The sequence below is a fragment of the Arabidopsis thaliana genome, chromosome 2, assembly GCF_000001735.4.
Source record: "Arabidopsis thaliana chromosome 2, partial sequence".
NCBI classification, from domain to species: Eukaryota; Viridiplantae; Streptophyta; class Magnoliopsida; order Brassicales; family Brassicaceae; genus Arabidopsis; species Arabidopsis thaliana.
Window position 1 is genome coordinate 5216332 of NC_003071.7, and position 15709 is coordinate 5232040.

The 15709-nt window shown below is 43.1% G+C and overlaps 1 non-coding gene and 3 pseudogenes across 4 annotated transcripts; all 4 read right to left on the reverse strand.

Annotated features, from left to right (window-relative positions):
* Positions 1-477: 477 nt before the first annotated feature.
* AT2G00560 lies at positions 478-1595 on the reverse strand. Its single transcript, NR_143635.1, has 2 exons — positions 1258-1595; positions 478-820 (listed from the first exon to the last, which is right to left on the reverse strand). It is a non-coding gene; the product is annotated as an uncharacterized misc_RNA (transcript).
* Positions 1596-2132: 537 nt separating this feature from the next.
* AT2G12730 lies at positions 2133-4137 on the reverse strand (annotated as a pseudogene; the record flags this gene model as incomplete). Its single annotated transcript has 1 exon — positions 2133-4137.
* An 840-nt stretch (positions 4138-4977) lies between these two features.
* Positions 4978-9536, reverse strand: AT2G12740 (annotated as a pseudogene; the record flags this gene model as incomplete). The annotated part of the gene is made up of 1 exon: positions 4978-9536.
* A 2352-nt stretch (positions 9537-11888) lies between these two features.
* Positions 11889-14665, reverse strand: AT2G12750 (annotated as a pseudogene; the record flags this gene model as incomplete). Its single annotated transcript has 1 exon — positions 11889-14665.
* Between the last annotated feature and the right edge of the window lie 1044 nt (positions 14666-15709).

Consider the following 15709-nt stretch of genomic DNA (forward strand, 5'->3'; position numbering starts at 1 on the left):
TGGTTATGTTGGTGGTTATGATCCTAGGATCTCTCAAAATTGTCTGAAACAATTAAGATCCAAAAGGACAAGATTGCTCAGACAGATGAAGAGATTGTTAGGCTGAAAAAGTTAATTGAGAAGATAGATGTAGGAAATGCAATGGAGTTGAAGAATGTGGTAATTGGCGGTTTGGTTGTGTTTGCAATACTTGTCTACTTGTTTAAATAGATAAGAGAACACTAAGTTGAAGTTATGTCTTTGAAAGACTATGTTATAATGACTTAAGTATTCTAGATGCAATGTCTTTAGTTTGGTTATGGTATTGTAATATGATGTCTTTAGTTTGGTTATGATATTGTAATATGAAGTCTTTAGTTTGGTTATGATATTGTAGTATGGTATGTTTTCTAGATGCAATGTTTTTATGTGCTCAGTTTGTAGTGTCAAAAAGACACACATTCATGTTCTTAATAGACCAAAAAACTAGAAAACAATTCCGATTAAAATTCTCAATTCTGAGACAAAACCAACCAAACATCAAGTTTGAGACACAAAAACAACCAAATAAAGTAAACTAAACAACCAAGTTTGAGACAAAGCAAACCAAACATCATTCCAAACCTTCCAAACACATCTGATAAACTAATCAAGTCTAAAAATACAAAAGACAACGCCACATAATCATTTCTTCTTGCCACGACCACTACCACGTCCAACAGCAAGTTTCTTGCATTCTCGTACTGGGAAGGATTGTGTTATTTCGTGAGTCAACAATAGACCTACCAAGATGGATATAGTCATCACCAATTACAGGACTGGTGAAGACACTGTAACCTTCCTATAAAAATTCACATATAAGAGATTTGAGTCATAAAAGAAATTCTAAGCTAAACATAAACGCTATTTAACGATACTATAGCGGTTTAATAAGCGCTCTATCATCGTCCGTCATAATAGGTCAAAGACATAATATACCGGTTTTTGTTTGTGTTATCATACTGTTAATTATTATAGCGCTTTCTTCGCCGCACCAGATCTAATAATTTTTTGAATACTATTTCCAGAACCTAAACCACCGATATCTTGTCCAACTAGCAACTACAAAATCATTCTTTGATCATCTCAAATCTCGATATAGTCAAAACACAAAAACAAAAAATGATTTAAAGTTAAAACAAAATAAAAAAACAAAGCTCTGAACTTTATATTCAGTGAGGAATAAAAGCAAACACTCGGTGGATGTATTTTGATTAATACGAGGAAACTAAAACTCACAATTGTTTTATCAAATCTGAACAAATCTTCTTCTCTCCGACGATATGTTTCCGTGGCCAACGAGATAAAATTGGAGAATCCGTGAAATCCTATCCTTCTCCATCTCAAAAGCAAACATTAATATGACGGAATCTCTTCAACACAGTCTTCGATTTATCAAACTTGCTAAAATCAAACACTCAAAGGAACCTCTTTTATTCCTCTTTGAAAATTATTGTGCTAAATTTACGTTAGATTTATTTGACCAAAAAGAGGAGAAGAAGACGAAGAAATGAGGAGAAGAAAGTGGAGGAAGGAGACGAAGAGAGGAAGAGGAAAAGACTTAGGTTAAGAGAAGAGAAAATGGATTTTTTAGGTTTAAGAGAATAAGAAATTAATAAAAGAAAATTACTAAATGGTTTTAGGTCACATGTCAATAGTTTCTGGAGCCAAAATTTTTTATAACGTTTATAATGTGGCATGTGCTATCACATACCATGTTAAAAAGCCTTTACAGCCCAAAACAAAAAAGCAGAACTATTATTTTTCTCGATTACGTATAATATCGTTTCTCAATTTACAAACGCTATGAAAAACAGAGATAAGTCAACTATAGCACAAATACGTTAACTGTTATCTTCTAATGCTATAGATACTCATTATTCTTGTAGTGAATTCACACTTGGTAGATGGCTAGGCCCTATGTCATACATAGGCTCTGTTCGTTCAGGAGGAGGTTGAGAGGATGATGCACCATCAAACTAACTTTTACGAGGTCTTCCATGACCTTTCCTAGGAAGTGCAGATGACAGGCTTGGAAGATCTTCAACTTCGTTTGGAAGGCTTGGAAGGCTAGGTAGGCTTGGTTCAGCTTCAGAAATCGAGGCAAATTGTCGCTTTCGTGGCCTACTTGGTGGTTTCTTTGGTGGCTTAGGCTTTGGTCCAGTCTTGCATTTGAGTTTGTTATGACCTTCTTCTCCACATAAGCTACAATGCTGCACAAAAGATAGGAGTGAAACAAAATAAGATTTCTTATGTGAAACAAATTAAGTGAAAAGAACAGATTCACTTACAATTTTGGTTCCTCTTTTAGACATTATCTTTGCATTTCTTGGTTCACCTTTCTCTTTCCTTCTCTTCTTTCCTGGTGGTATGCCATTGGGCTTCTTTTACGGAGGAGGTTTTACCCTTGGAGCTGAAGTTACCCTCCACAAGTTCATGCCATTAACAGGTTGCATCAAGTTCAAATAACATCTTTTCAGCTTTTCTGTGGTTAACCAAGGAGATATCAAAGTCTTAGGGTCTTGATCAGTGTTCTTCTCATGCCTCAGACATGAAATTATGTGGCTACACGGAATCCCACTTATCAAATACATCCTACAAGTACAAGAGACCACAGCCCGCAACTGTACAATAAAGCCATCCATTCGCATATTGGTTTTGTAGTTGAAGTAGGCAACCTCATAGTTTCCCAAGCCGCAACTTAAAGGACGACAATTCTTTGCTAAATCTATTTGCTGGTTCAGCAAAGCTCTAGATCTTGAAGTCTAATCTCCTTTTGCTTTCCCTGCTTCAGCCCCTTTCTTCTCATTAGAGACCATCACTCTTTTTCTTATCTCTTCTAGCATCTCCAGTATTGGTTTGGTTGCATTGAATGACTCTCCTAGATTGTTTTCCACAACACTACATTTTGAGAACTCGGTGAAGAAACCCCTGAATAAGAAAACATCAAACATCTATGAACTGAGAAATCTATAAAGCTAATAATGTTACTATAAAATTATAAGAGTCATACCTGGACCATGGAAAGAAGACAGATATCTTCAAGTCATTATAAGCATCAAGTGAATAAGTCTTCAACTCTTCCATCTTTCTATCAAACTGAGCAGTATAATAACAATATGCAGCAGCCCAAAACAAGTCTTCAAACTCTACTCCGAAATGTTTTTTCTTCCAGTTTGCATGAATATGTCTGGCACACATTCTATGTTCAGCAAACGGCAGAACATCCTTCACTGCTGCGATCAATCCTTTCTAGTGATCACTACCTAATGTTAACCCATCTCCAACCTCTAAATCTAAGTCATATATTAAATGCTCAAGAAACAACTGCCAATTTGGACTATTCTCACAATCAACTATCCCCCAAGCTATAGGAAACATCTGATCATTAGGATCTCTTCCACAAGCCACTAACAAACATTCTTGTCATTCTCCACTTCAAAAATGTTCCGTCAAGATGTATAATCTTCATACAAGCTGCCTTTCATCCATCTTTTAGAGCAGCAAAGCAACAATTGAATCTATGAATTTTTCTTCTTTTAACTACAATGACGTTGTAGATCCCTCATTGCTTCTTTTCAACTCAGCTACATAATTAAAAAGCCTAGAAAAAGACTCCGCTTGCTCATCATAAAAAATCTGCAAGCATCTCACGCGTGTCCTCTCGCAGATTATCTAAGGAATAATGATATTACGTCTCAAAAGCTTATTCTGCAACTGAGTTGATGAGAAATCCGGATTAAGTCTGAACTCTTCAAGATAAAGATCAGCAATGCGAGCATTAGAGAGAAGTGACACTTTACCTTGCCAAGTGCAATCATATTCATCATTCAAAGCTCTAATAACCACTATACTACTGCTGGTATTTATAGATGCAGAAATCCTCCAAGGACAGTTCTTCGCTGAACAAATAGCTACAACACGCTTGCTATCCGACTTATCATATTTAATGTCCCTCCTCTTCTTTACTGAATACTTGTTAATAGCATCCTTAAAAGACTCAATTGTGTTGTACTCATCACCAATACTAAATTTCGGATACTTGCTCTCATCAACAACTTGATTGCCACCATCGTCACCATCACTCTCTTTGCTGATGTCACCATTTTGCTCTTTATTTTTTATTTTCATCTTTTGGATTAGCACCTTCATCACCTTCATTAGCAATGACTAACTCACCATCATAATCTTAATCTGCTAAGTAACCGAGATTACTATCTACAAGTCGACCTAAGTACGGATCATCTTCTCGGATAACATACAAGGTTAAGGCGCCTACTCCAACACCGAAATGAACAGGCTCCTTTAACACTTCCTCGCTATCGAAGTGAGTGAAAGAAATCCCAAGCGAAATGAATCCCAATCAAAGTGAATCCTGATCGATCCACTCATCAATCCCAATCGAACCACTCTCCAACCCCACTCGAACCACTTTCTAATTGAAACAACCCGACCCATTTTTTTTTAAACATAATTAAATATTCCCATAAATATCTAATTAAACCAACCAATAAAGTAACAATTAAACCGCAAGTCAAAAATGTTATTTTATGAATAAATAAATAATTCAACCAACAAAACCAAGAATGACTAAAAATCCTAACACAACCCTAACCGGTTCCAATAACCAACACATAAAAATAAACCAAACGAGTTCCTAGATCATCCTCTCTTCCTTGCCATGATTCCACGATCACACTTTATCTTTACCTGCATCAACAGTACAATGAGATGGGTAAGTATTATCACAAACACTTAGTGAGGCGATCCTCCCATCTACGAGCTATATACACAAGCAATTAAAAGGGTATAATCACAAATACATCATAAACAAACCAGTCATTGAACAATTCACCCAAAAACACAATCACCACACCTACATACCATCACACAAAACAAATCATACAACCCAATCGTTCAGATAAGCTCATGGTCACGCACTCACCTTAACAAATTGATTCTAACAACAATTTAACCCATGAGAGACTCTCCTTGCGTCTGAAATAGTCCAGAAACGTCCTATAACAAGTACACAACCAAAAGCAACCTTGAAGCAATTGGACAGGAAAAATCAGAAACTAGCAGTCTCAAAGACGAAACCCTAAACTACAAACTAACCGTTAACTTATAAATCGCTCCAGTGAACCGCTAGCCGTAGACGTCACAACGCTGCCCACAAAAACTCGTGCCGATCGGGAAACAGACGAGACCACGATCTCAGTTTCAAACCCCGCTGGTCCTAATTCGCGTCTCACGAAACTGCGAATAACTCATCCAATTTTAATCCAAATCCAATTCTTTAAACTGGAGAATAACGATAAATGACTTGAGAATAACTTTACCAAATTTCGTTACCTTTGACCACGATTTGATATGACGAAACTGAATTCTCCCAAACCCTAACGATTCTGCTCCTTCTCCTTCGCTCTCTTTTTCTCTTTTATAAAACGAAAAGTGGCTAACTAAAGCCCTAATTTCGAGTTTCCGTCTTTTATAGGCATACTCTAGAGTTTCCAATTAACCAAACCAATTAAACCGGACGATTTAAATACAAACTTTAACCAATTTTCCGGTTCACGGGCGTTACAATTCTCCTCCACTAACATAGATTCGTCTTCGAATCTAGGTTCACCCTTCCACTCCGAGGAACTCCGTGCAACCATCACTACGGTCCGCACTCCCTCCAATCAGACCCCCTCTAGGTCTCTCTATCCAGTCGATATACTCACGATTTACTAGTCATTGTTGCTCACAACTCACTCTCCACTCTAAGACTGCAATCTTCGAGCATAAATCGTCACTCTCAGGCCTAGGCCTACGGTATCTCGGGTATCACACGTATTATCTTCCCCACTCAAATGTCAAACCCTGAGTTGTGTCGGCTCACTCTCAGCCACAAAGTCATCGAGCTACGACACTTGGAATAAATAATACCTCAAAACTCGCTCTCGAGTCGTCACCCTAAAGCATGCTCTCGGATCGTCACCCGAAGCCACCGTACCCCTCGCACTCTGAAGACACCAAGTCCCTCGAGTTAGCGGTACCTCAGGAGCATACTCCGCTCCTCACGAGTCGTTGGGACCCTCATGTCCCTCGAGCAAACAATACTAAACGCTTCCGACCATATCTCCAGACTCTCTCATGGATTCGAGTAAGACACCTTTTTGCCTCACCATCCATCATATCCCCTCGAGGATATCCTTAGGACCAACTCCCGGCCATCTCGTAAACACGCCTCTCTCTTAGGTTGTTTACTCAAATTTTCCAAAAATAGACAAGTCCTTTTTGGGAAACTTTCCATTTTCGGAAACCGCACAATACATTCTTAAATAAGACAACTCAAGTCAAATCCAAAAAAAAAAAAATACTCATCTTATTAATCATCAAATGTCATGATCGTTACAACTCCAAACGAAAATACAAATGAAAGACAAATAAGAACAACAACTCAAAAGCTCAAAAACTCAACATCACTGAAACTGGAAACCAAGGATAGGCAAACTCATGCAGCAACCTGCTTCTCGAACCACTTCTTGAACCTTGCCTTCATCCTCGCCTCTGGCTCCCAAGTCTCCTCTGTCACACCATCGCAGTCCCACATGATTTTGATCAAAGGAATCTTCTTTCGCCGAAGTTCCTTGATCCTCTTCCCGCGATAAAGATAAGACCTCCAAATCTTCAAGGCAAAGATGACCGCAGCCATCTCCAAATCGTGAGTAGGATAGTTGCCCTCATGCTTCCTCAACTGCCGCGATGCATAGGCAATAACCTTCCCACGCTTCATCAGAACACAACCCAAACCAACTCTCAAGGCATCAGTATACACTATGTAAGACTCTCCATGCTCTGGCAATGCTAACAATGGTGTACTCGTCAAACGGAACATCCTTCCCTGTCAGCTTAGTCATCGGCTGTGCCATACTCGCAAACCCTTTGACGAATCTCCTGTAATACCCTGCCAACCCAAGAAAACTCCTGATCTCAGTGGCATTCGTCGGTCTAGGCCAATCTCTGATAGCCTCAATCTTCTTTGGATCTACTGAAACTCCCTCTACAGAAACAATGTGACCCAGAAAACCCATCTCTCTCTGCCAGAAACTGCACTTGCTCAACTTAGCGAACAGCTTCAGCTCCCGCAGTTTCTCCATCACTCTCCTCAGATGTACCTCATGCTCCTCAAGACTCTTAGAATACACCAGGATGTCATCAATAAAGATGATCACAAACTCATCCAAAAACTCCTGGAACACGCTGTTCATCAACCTCATGAACGCTGCAGGTGCATTAGTCAAACCGAAAAGCATCACCCTAACTCAAAATGTCCATATCTCGTCCTGAAAGCAGTCTTGCGAACATCTGCCTCCGCTATCGGGATCTGGTGATAACCCGACGTCAAATCGATTTTAGATAAACAAGTAGCACCCCTCAACTGATCCAACAACTCATCGATCCTTGGCAAAGGGTACCTGTTTTTTCACAGTGACCCGGTTTAACCCCCGGTAGTCAATACATAAGCAGAAACTGCCGTCTTTCTTCTTCACAAATAACACCGGCGCTCCACAAGGTGAAGTACTAGGACGAATGAATTCCTTGAGGTAGGTCTCACTCCCTGATAAACCAACCTCCCCTCTGGCCGCTCAAAAGAAACTCTCCCACGGTGGCAGTCAAGATGTACTCTGTAATGATCCAACCAATCCATTCCCAGAATAACATCATACAACTCTACAGGGCTGATAATCAAATCTACAGGCATCGACTCCCCTGCAATCTAAATATCCACACCTTTCGCTCTCCCCATAACCGCTAAAAACTGCCCTCCAGCAACCGTGACGGCTCCAAACTGCTCACCAGGATCTCCACGGATGTTGCTGCGCGAGGCACTTTTTCCGGGGTAATGAAGCAATGCGATGCTCCAGAGTCAAACAACACATGGGCCTCTACACCGCCCACTAATAAAGTCCCTACAAAAACCTTATGTGTTAAGAATCCTAACATTCATCACAAAACAATGATTTCCAAAACAACAGAAATAATTCACAAAGTCTGAGTCTAAGAAATCATACCAGTGATCGCTCTGTTGCTGATACTGCTTATCTCACGCGTAGTGTAGCCTTGTGGTGCCGCTACAATCTGTGCTAACTGCTGCACTCCCTGCTGCAGCGCCGGCTGTACTACTGCCACTGCCATCGGCTGCAACTTAGGACAATTCGGCCTGAAATGTCCCCTCTCCTTGTACTGGTAGCACTCTCTCGTCTCAGGTCGCTGCGTGCAATCCACTACCTTGTGGTCAAGGCTCCCACAAGAAAAACATCTTGCACGACCACCCTGTCCAGCTCCGGAAGGATGATCCCACTTCCTCTTCTGCCCCTGCTCAGGCTTGCCGCCCTTGCTAGGTGCCACCTGCTGCTGGGTCTTCTTTGGCTGTACCGCTGGACTCACTGCCACCACCTGCCTCTGAAGGTCCTCCTCTACCTCAGCAGTCGTCTCCATCAGTGCCGCCTTCGTGACGTACTACGACACTCTACACCGCACCCTCAAATCCGGTCGTAGTCCCCTCAAGAACCTCCTCATCTGGGCCTGGTCATCCTCCATGCCCCGACCCGCATACACCAAGAGTTGGTTAAACTCCCGGTCATACTCCCAAACCGACCGCTCACCCTGTGTCAGCTTAAGAAAACGCGCCTCCATACGGTCGAGCGCCTCCTGCGGAAAGTACTTGGCATTAAACTCAGCCACAAAATCTGTCCAAGACATATCCGCCTACCTCGTCCTGGCAGTCACACTCCGCCACCACAAATGTGCATCCCCCTCTAAAAAATGCACTGCCAGATCCACCCGATTTTCTGCCGGGCATCTGCTCGAACCGAAGTTACGCTCAACCCGCGACCTCCAACTGTAGGCCTCCTCTGGACTAGTACCACCAGAAAAATACCCGCTGCCAATCCTCTGCAACTGCTCCATCATCCTCAAATAAGATGGAACCTCCTCAGCAACCGCAGTCCTCTGCTGCACCTCCGCCACTCGTGGCGCAACTGGAGCCTCCACTGGTACCACGCCTGGTAACCGCTCCAACAACTGTCTCAGCATGCCCGCCAAACCAACCTCTAGAGCCTGGGCTCCTCCGGCTGCGGCACCCATCACTCTTGGGCCCTCAGCACCAACGACATGCACACCGATACTGACACCTGCTCCACCAGCCCCCACTCCGGCTGCACCAGCTATATCGGCACCAAGACCGTCTCCAACCCCGGGCTCCACAAACTCAGGCTGCAAACCCACACTCTTCTCAATAGTGGCATTGTGGCCATCACTCTCGCCGGTACCCTCGAGGACTCGTCCTCTACCGCGACCACGACCACGACCACGACCACGACCACGACCACGACCACGACCACGACCACGACCACGAACTCCAGTTCCTTTAACCATCTGCGCTACTCAAGAACAAATGGCTAAGAAACTAAAATAAACGAATATATCACAAACTACTTACCGTGAAATCTCATTTAAGGCTCAGAGAAGATGATGCTAGGACTCCAACAACACACAATTGACTAAACACTCCGTAATCAATCCTCAGTATGCTAACACCCTAGCTCATCCCACATCAATCATTGAAAAATAATTCATCAATTAATTATTCTACACATCCTATAACCGTGATCGCTCTAATACCAAATTGAAACAACCCGACCCATTTTTGTTTTTTAAAACATAATTAAATATTCCCATAAATATCTAATTAAACCAACCAATAAAATAACAATTAAACCGCAAGTCAAAAATGTTATTTTATGAATAAATAAATAATTCAACCAACAAAACCAAGAATGACTAAAAATCCTAACACAACCCTAACCGGTTCTAATAACCAAAACATAAAAATAAACCAAATGAGTTCCTAGATCATCCTCTCTTCCTTGCCATGATTCTACGATCACACTTTATCTTTACCTGCATCAACAATACAATGAGATGGGTAAGTATTATCACAAATACTTAGTGAGGCGATCCTCCCATCTACGAGCTATACACACAACCAATTAAAAGGGTATAATCACAAATACATCATAAACAAACCAGTCATTGAACAATTCACCCAAAAACACAATCACCACACCTACATACCATCACACAAAACAAATCATACAACCCAATCGCTCAGATAAGCTCATGGTCACGCACTCACCTTAACAAATTGATTCTAACAACAATTTAACCCAGGAGAGACTCTCCTTGCGTCTGAAACAATCCAGAAACGTCCTACAACAAGTCCACAACCAAAAGCAACCTTGAAGCAATTGGACAGGAAAAATCAGAAACTAACAATGTCAAAGACGAAACCCTAAAATACAAACTAACCATTAACTTATAAATTGCTCCAGTGAACCGCTAGCCGTAGACGTCACAACGCTGCCCACAAAAACTCGTGCCGATCGGGAAACAGACGAGACCACGATCTCAGTTTCAAACCCCGCTGGTCCTAATTCGCGTCTGAGAAAATGTGTCTCACGAAACAGCGAATAACTTATCCAATTTTAATCCAAATCCAATTCTAAAAACTGGAGAATAACGATAAAGGACTTGGGAATAACTTTACCCAATTTCGTTACCTTTGACCACGATTTGATATGACGAAACTGAATTCTCCCAAACCCTAACGATTCTGCTCTTTCTCTCTCTTTTTATCTTTTATAAAACGAAAAGTGGCTAACTAAAACACTAATTTCGAGTTTCTTTCTTTTATAGGCACACTGTAGAGTTTCCAATTAACCAAACCAATTAAACCGGACGATTTAAATACAAACTCTAACCAATTTTCTGGTTCACGGGCGTTACAATTCTCCTCCACTAACATAGATTCGTCTTCGAATCTAGCTTCACCCTTCCACTCCGAGGAACTCCGTGCAACCATCACTACGGTCCGCACTCCCTCCAATCACACACCCACTAGGTCTCTCTATCCAGTCGATATACTAACGATTTACTAGTCATTGTTGCTCACAACTCACTCTCCATTCTCAGACCGCAATCTTCGAGCATAAACCGTCACTCTCGGGTATCACACGTATTATCTTCCCCACTCAAATGTCAAACCCTGAGTTGTGTCGGCTCACTCTCAGCCACAAAGTTATCAAGTTACGACACTTGGAAAAAATAATACCTCAAAACTCGCTCCCGGGTCGTCACCCTAAAGGGTGCTCTCGGATCGTCACCCGAAGCCACCGTACCCCTCGCACTCTGAAGACACCAAGTCCCTCGAGTTAGCGGTACCTCAGGAGCATACTCCGCTCCTCACGAGTCGTTGGGACCCTCATGTCCCTCGAGCAAACAATATTAAACGCTTCCGACCATATCTCCAGACTCTCTCATGGATTCGAGTAAGACACCTTTTTGCCTCACCATCCATCATATCCCCTCGAGGATATCCTTAGGACCAACTCCCGGCCATCTCGTAAACACACCTCTCTCTTAGGTTGTTTACTCAAACTTTCCAAAAATAGACAAGTCCTTTTTGGGAAACTTTCCATTTTTGGAAACCGCACAATACATTCTTAAATAAGACAACTCAAGTCAAATCCAAAAAAAAAAAAATACTCATCTTATTAATCATCAAATGTCATGATCGTTACAACTCCAAACGAAAATACAAATGAAAGACAAATAAGAACAACAACTCAAAAGCTCAAAAACTCAACATCACTGAAACTGGAAACCAAGGATAGGCAAACTCATGCAGCAACCTGCTTCTCGAACCACTTCTTGAACCTTGCCTTCATCCTCGCCTCTGGCTCCCAAGTCTCCTCTGTCACACCATCGCAGTCCCACATGATTTTGATCAAAGGAATCTTCTTTCGCCGAAGTTCCTTGATCCTCCTCCCGCGATAAAGATAAGACCTCCAAATCTTCAAGGCAAAGATGACCGCAGCCATCTCCAAATCGTGAGTAGGATAGTTGCCCTCATGCTTCCTCAACTGCCGCGATGCATAGGCAATAACCTTCCCACGCTTCATTAGAACACAACCCAAACCAACTCTCAAGGCATCAGTATACACTATGTAAGACTCTCCATGCTCTGGCAATGCTAACAATGGTGTACTCGTCAAACGGAACATCCTTCCCTGTCAGCTTAGTCATCGGCTGTGCCATACTCGCAAACCCTTTGACAAATCTCCTGTAATACCCTGCCAACCCAAGAAAACTCCTGATCTCAGTGGCATTCGTCGGTCTAGGCCAATCTCTGATAGCCTCAATCTTCTTTGGATCTACTGAAACTCCCTCTACAGAAACAATGTGACCCAGAAAACCCATCTCTCTCTGCCAGAAACTGCACTTGCTCAACTTAGCGAACAGCTTCAGCTCCCGCAGTTTCTCCATCACTCTCCTCAGATGTACCTCATGCTCCTCAAGACTCTTAGAATACACCAGGATGTCATCAATAAAGATGATCACAAACTCATCCAAAAACTCCTGGAACACGCTGTTCATCAACCTCATGAACGCTGCAGGTGCATTAGTCAAACCGAAAAGCATCACCCTAACTCAAAATGTCCATATCTCGTCCTGAAAGCAGTCTTGCGAACATCTGCCTCCGCTATCGGGATCTGGTGATAACCCGACGTCAAATCGATTTTAGATAAACAAGTAGCACCCCTCAACTGATCCAACAACTCATCGATCTTTGGCAAAGGGTACCTGTTTTTTCACAGTGACCCGGTTTAACCCCCGGTAGTCAATACATAAGCAGAAACTGCCGTCTTTCTTCTTCACAAATAACACCGGCGCTCCACAAGGTGAAGTACTAGGACGAATGAATTCCTTGAGGTAGGTCTCACTCCCTGATAAACCAACCTCCCCTCTGGCCGCTCAAAAGAAACTCTCCCACGGTGGCAGTCAAGATGTACTCTGTAATGATCCAACCAATCCATTCCCAGAATAACATCATACAACTCTACAGGGCTGATAATCAAATCTACAGGCATCGACTCCCCTGCAATCTAAATATCCACACCTTTCGCTCTCCCCATAACCGCTAAAAACTGCCCTCCAGCAACCTTGACGGCTCCAAACTGCTCACCAGGATCCCCACGGATGTTGCTGCGCGAGGCACTTTTTCCGGGGTAATGAAGCAATGCGATGCTCCAGAGTCAAACAACACATGGGCCTCTACACCGCCCACTAATAAAGTCCCTACAAAAACCTTATGTGTTAAGAATCCTAACATTCATCATAAAACAATGATTTCCAAAACAACAGAAATAATTCACAAAGTCTGAGTCTAAGAAATCATACCAGTGATCGCTCTGTTGCTGATACTGCTTATCTCACGCGTAGTGTAGCCTTGTGGTGCCGCTACAATCTGTGCTAACTGCTGCACTCCCTGCTGCAGCGCCGGCTGTACTACTGCCACTGCCATCGGCTGCAACTTAGGACAATTCGGCCTGAAATGTCCCCTCTCCTTGTACTGGTAGCACTCTCTCGTCTCAGGTCGCTGCGTGCAATCCACTACCTTGTGGTCAAGGCTCCCACAAGAAAAACATCTTGCACGACCACCCTGTCCAGCTCCGGAAGGATGATCCCACTTCCTCTTCTGCCCCTGCTCAGGCTTGCCGCCCTTGCTAGGTGCCACCTGCTGCTGGGTCTTCTTTGGCTGTACCGCTGGACTCACTGCCACCACCTGCCTCTGAAGGTCCTCCTCTACCTCAGCAGTCGTCTCCATCAGTGCCGCCTTCGTGACGTACTACGACACTCTACACCGCACCCTCAAATCCAGTCGTAGTCCCCTCAAGAACCTCCTCATCTGGGCCTGGTCATCCTCCATGCCCCGACCCGCATACACCAAGAGTTGGTTAAACTCCCGGTCATACTCCCAAACCGACCGCTCACCCTGTGTCAGCTTAAGAAAACGCGCCTCCATACGGTCGAGCGCCTCCTGCGGAAAGTACTTGGCATTAAACTCAGCCACAAAATCTGTCCAAGACATATCCGCCTACCTCGTCCTGGCAGTCACACTCCGCCACCACAAATGTGCATCCCCCTCTAAAAAATGCACTGCCAGATCCACCCGATTTTCTGCCGGGCATCTGCTCGAACCGAAGTTACGCTCAACCCGCGACCTCCAACTGTAGGCCTCCTCTGGACTAGTACCACCAGAAAAATACCCGCTGCCAATCCTCTGCAACTGCTCCATCATCCTCAAATAAGATGGAACCTCCTCAGCAACCGCAGTCCTCTGCTGCACCTCCGCCACTCGTGGCGCAACTGGAGCCTCCACTGGTACCACGCCTGGTAACCGCTCCAACAACTGTCTCAGCATGCCCGCCAAACCAACCTCTAGAGCCTGGGCTCCTCCGGCTGCGGCACCCATCACTCTTGGGCCCTCAGCACCAACGACATGCACACCGATACTGACACCTGCTCCACCAGCCCCCACTCCGGCTGCACCAGCTATATCGGCACCAAGACCGTCTCCAACCCCGGGCTCCACAAACTCAGGCTGCAAACCCACACTCTTCTCAATAGTGGCATTGTGGCCATCACTCTCGCCGGTACCCTCGAGGACTCGTCCTCTACCGCGACCACGACCACGACCACGACCACGACCACGACCACGACCACGACCACGAACTCCAGTTCCTTTAACCATCTGCGCTACTCAAGAACAAATGGCTAAGAAACTAAAATAAACGAATATATCACAAACTACTTACCGTGAAATCTCATTTAAGGCTCAGAGAAGATGATGCTAGGACTCCAACAACACACAATTGACTAAACACTCCGTAATCAATCCTCAGTATGCTAACACCCTAGCTCATCCCACATCAATCATTGAAAAATAATTCATCAATTAATTATTCTACACATCCTATAACCGTGATCGCTCTAATACCAAATTGAAACAACCCGACCCATTTTTGTTTTTTAAAACATAATTAAATATTCCCATAAATATCTAATTAAACCAACCAATAAAGTAACAATTAAACCGCAAGTCAAAAATGTTATTTTATGAATAAATAAATAATTCAACCAACAAAACCAAGAATGACTAAAAATCCTAACACAACCCTAACCGGTTCTAATAACCAAAACATAAAAATAAACCAAATGAGTTCCTAGATCATCCTCTCTTCCTTGCCATGATTCTACGATCACACTTTATCTTTACCTGCATCAACAATACAATGAGATGGGTAAGTATTATCACAAATACTTAGTGAGGCGATCCTCCCATCTACGAGCTATACACACAACCAATTAAAAGGGTATAATCACAAATACATCATAAACAAACCAGTCATTGAACAATTCACCCAAAAACACAATCACCACACCTACATACCATCACACAAAACAAATCATACAACCCAATCGCTCAGATAAGCTCATGGTCACGCACTCACCTTAACAAATTGATTCTAACAACAATTTAACCCAGGAGAGACTCTCCTTGCGTCTGAAACAATCCAGAAACGTCCTACAACAAGTCCACAACCAAAAGCAACCTTGAAGCAATTGGACAGGAAAAATCAGAAACTAACAATGTCAAAGACGAAACCCTAAAATACAAACTAACCATTAACTTATAAATTGCTCCAGTGAACCGCTAGCCGTAGACGTCACAACGCTGCCCACAAAAACTCGTGCCGATCGGGAAACAGACGAGACCACGATCTCAGTTTCAAAC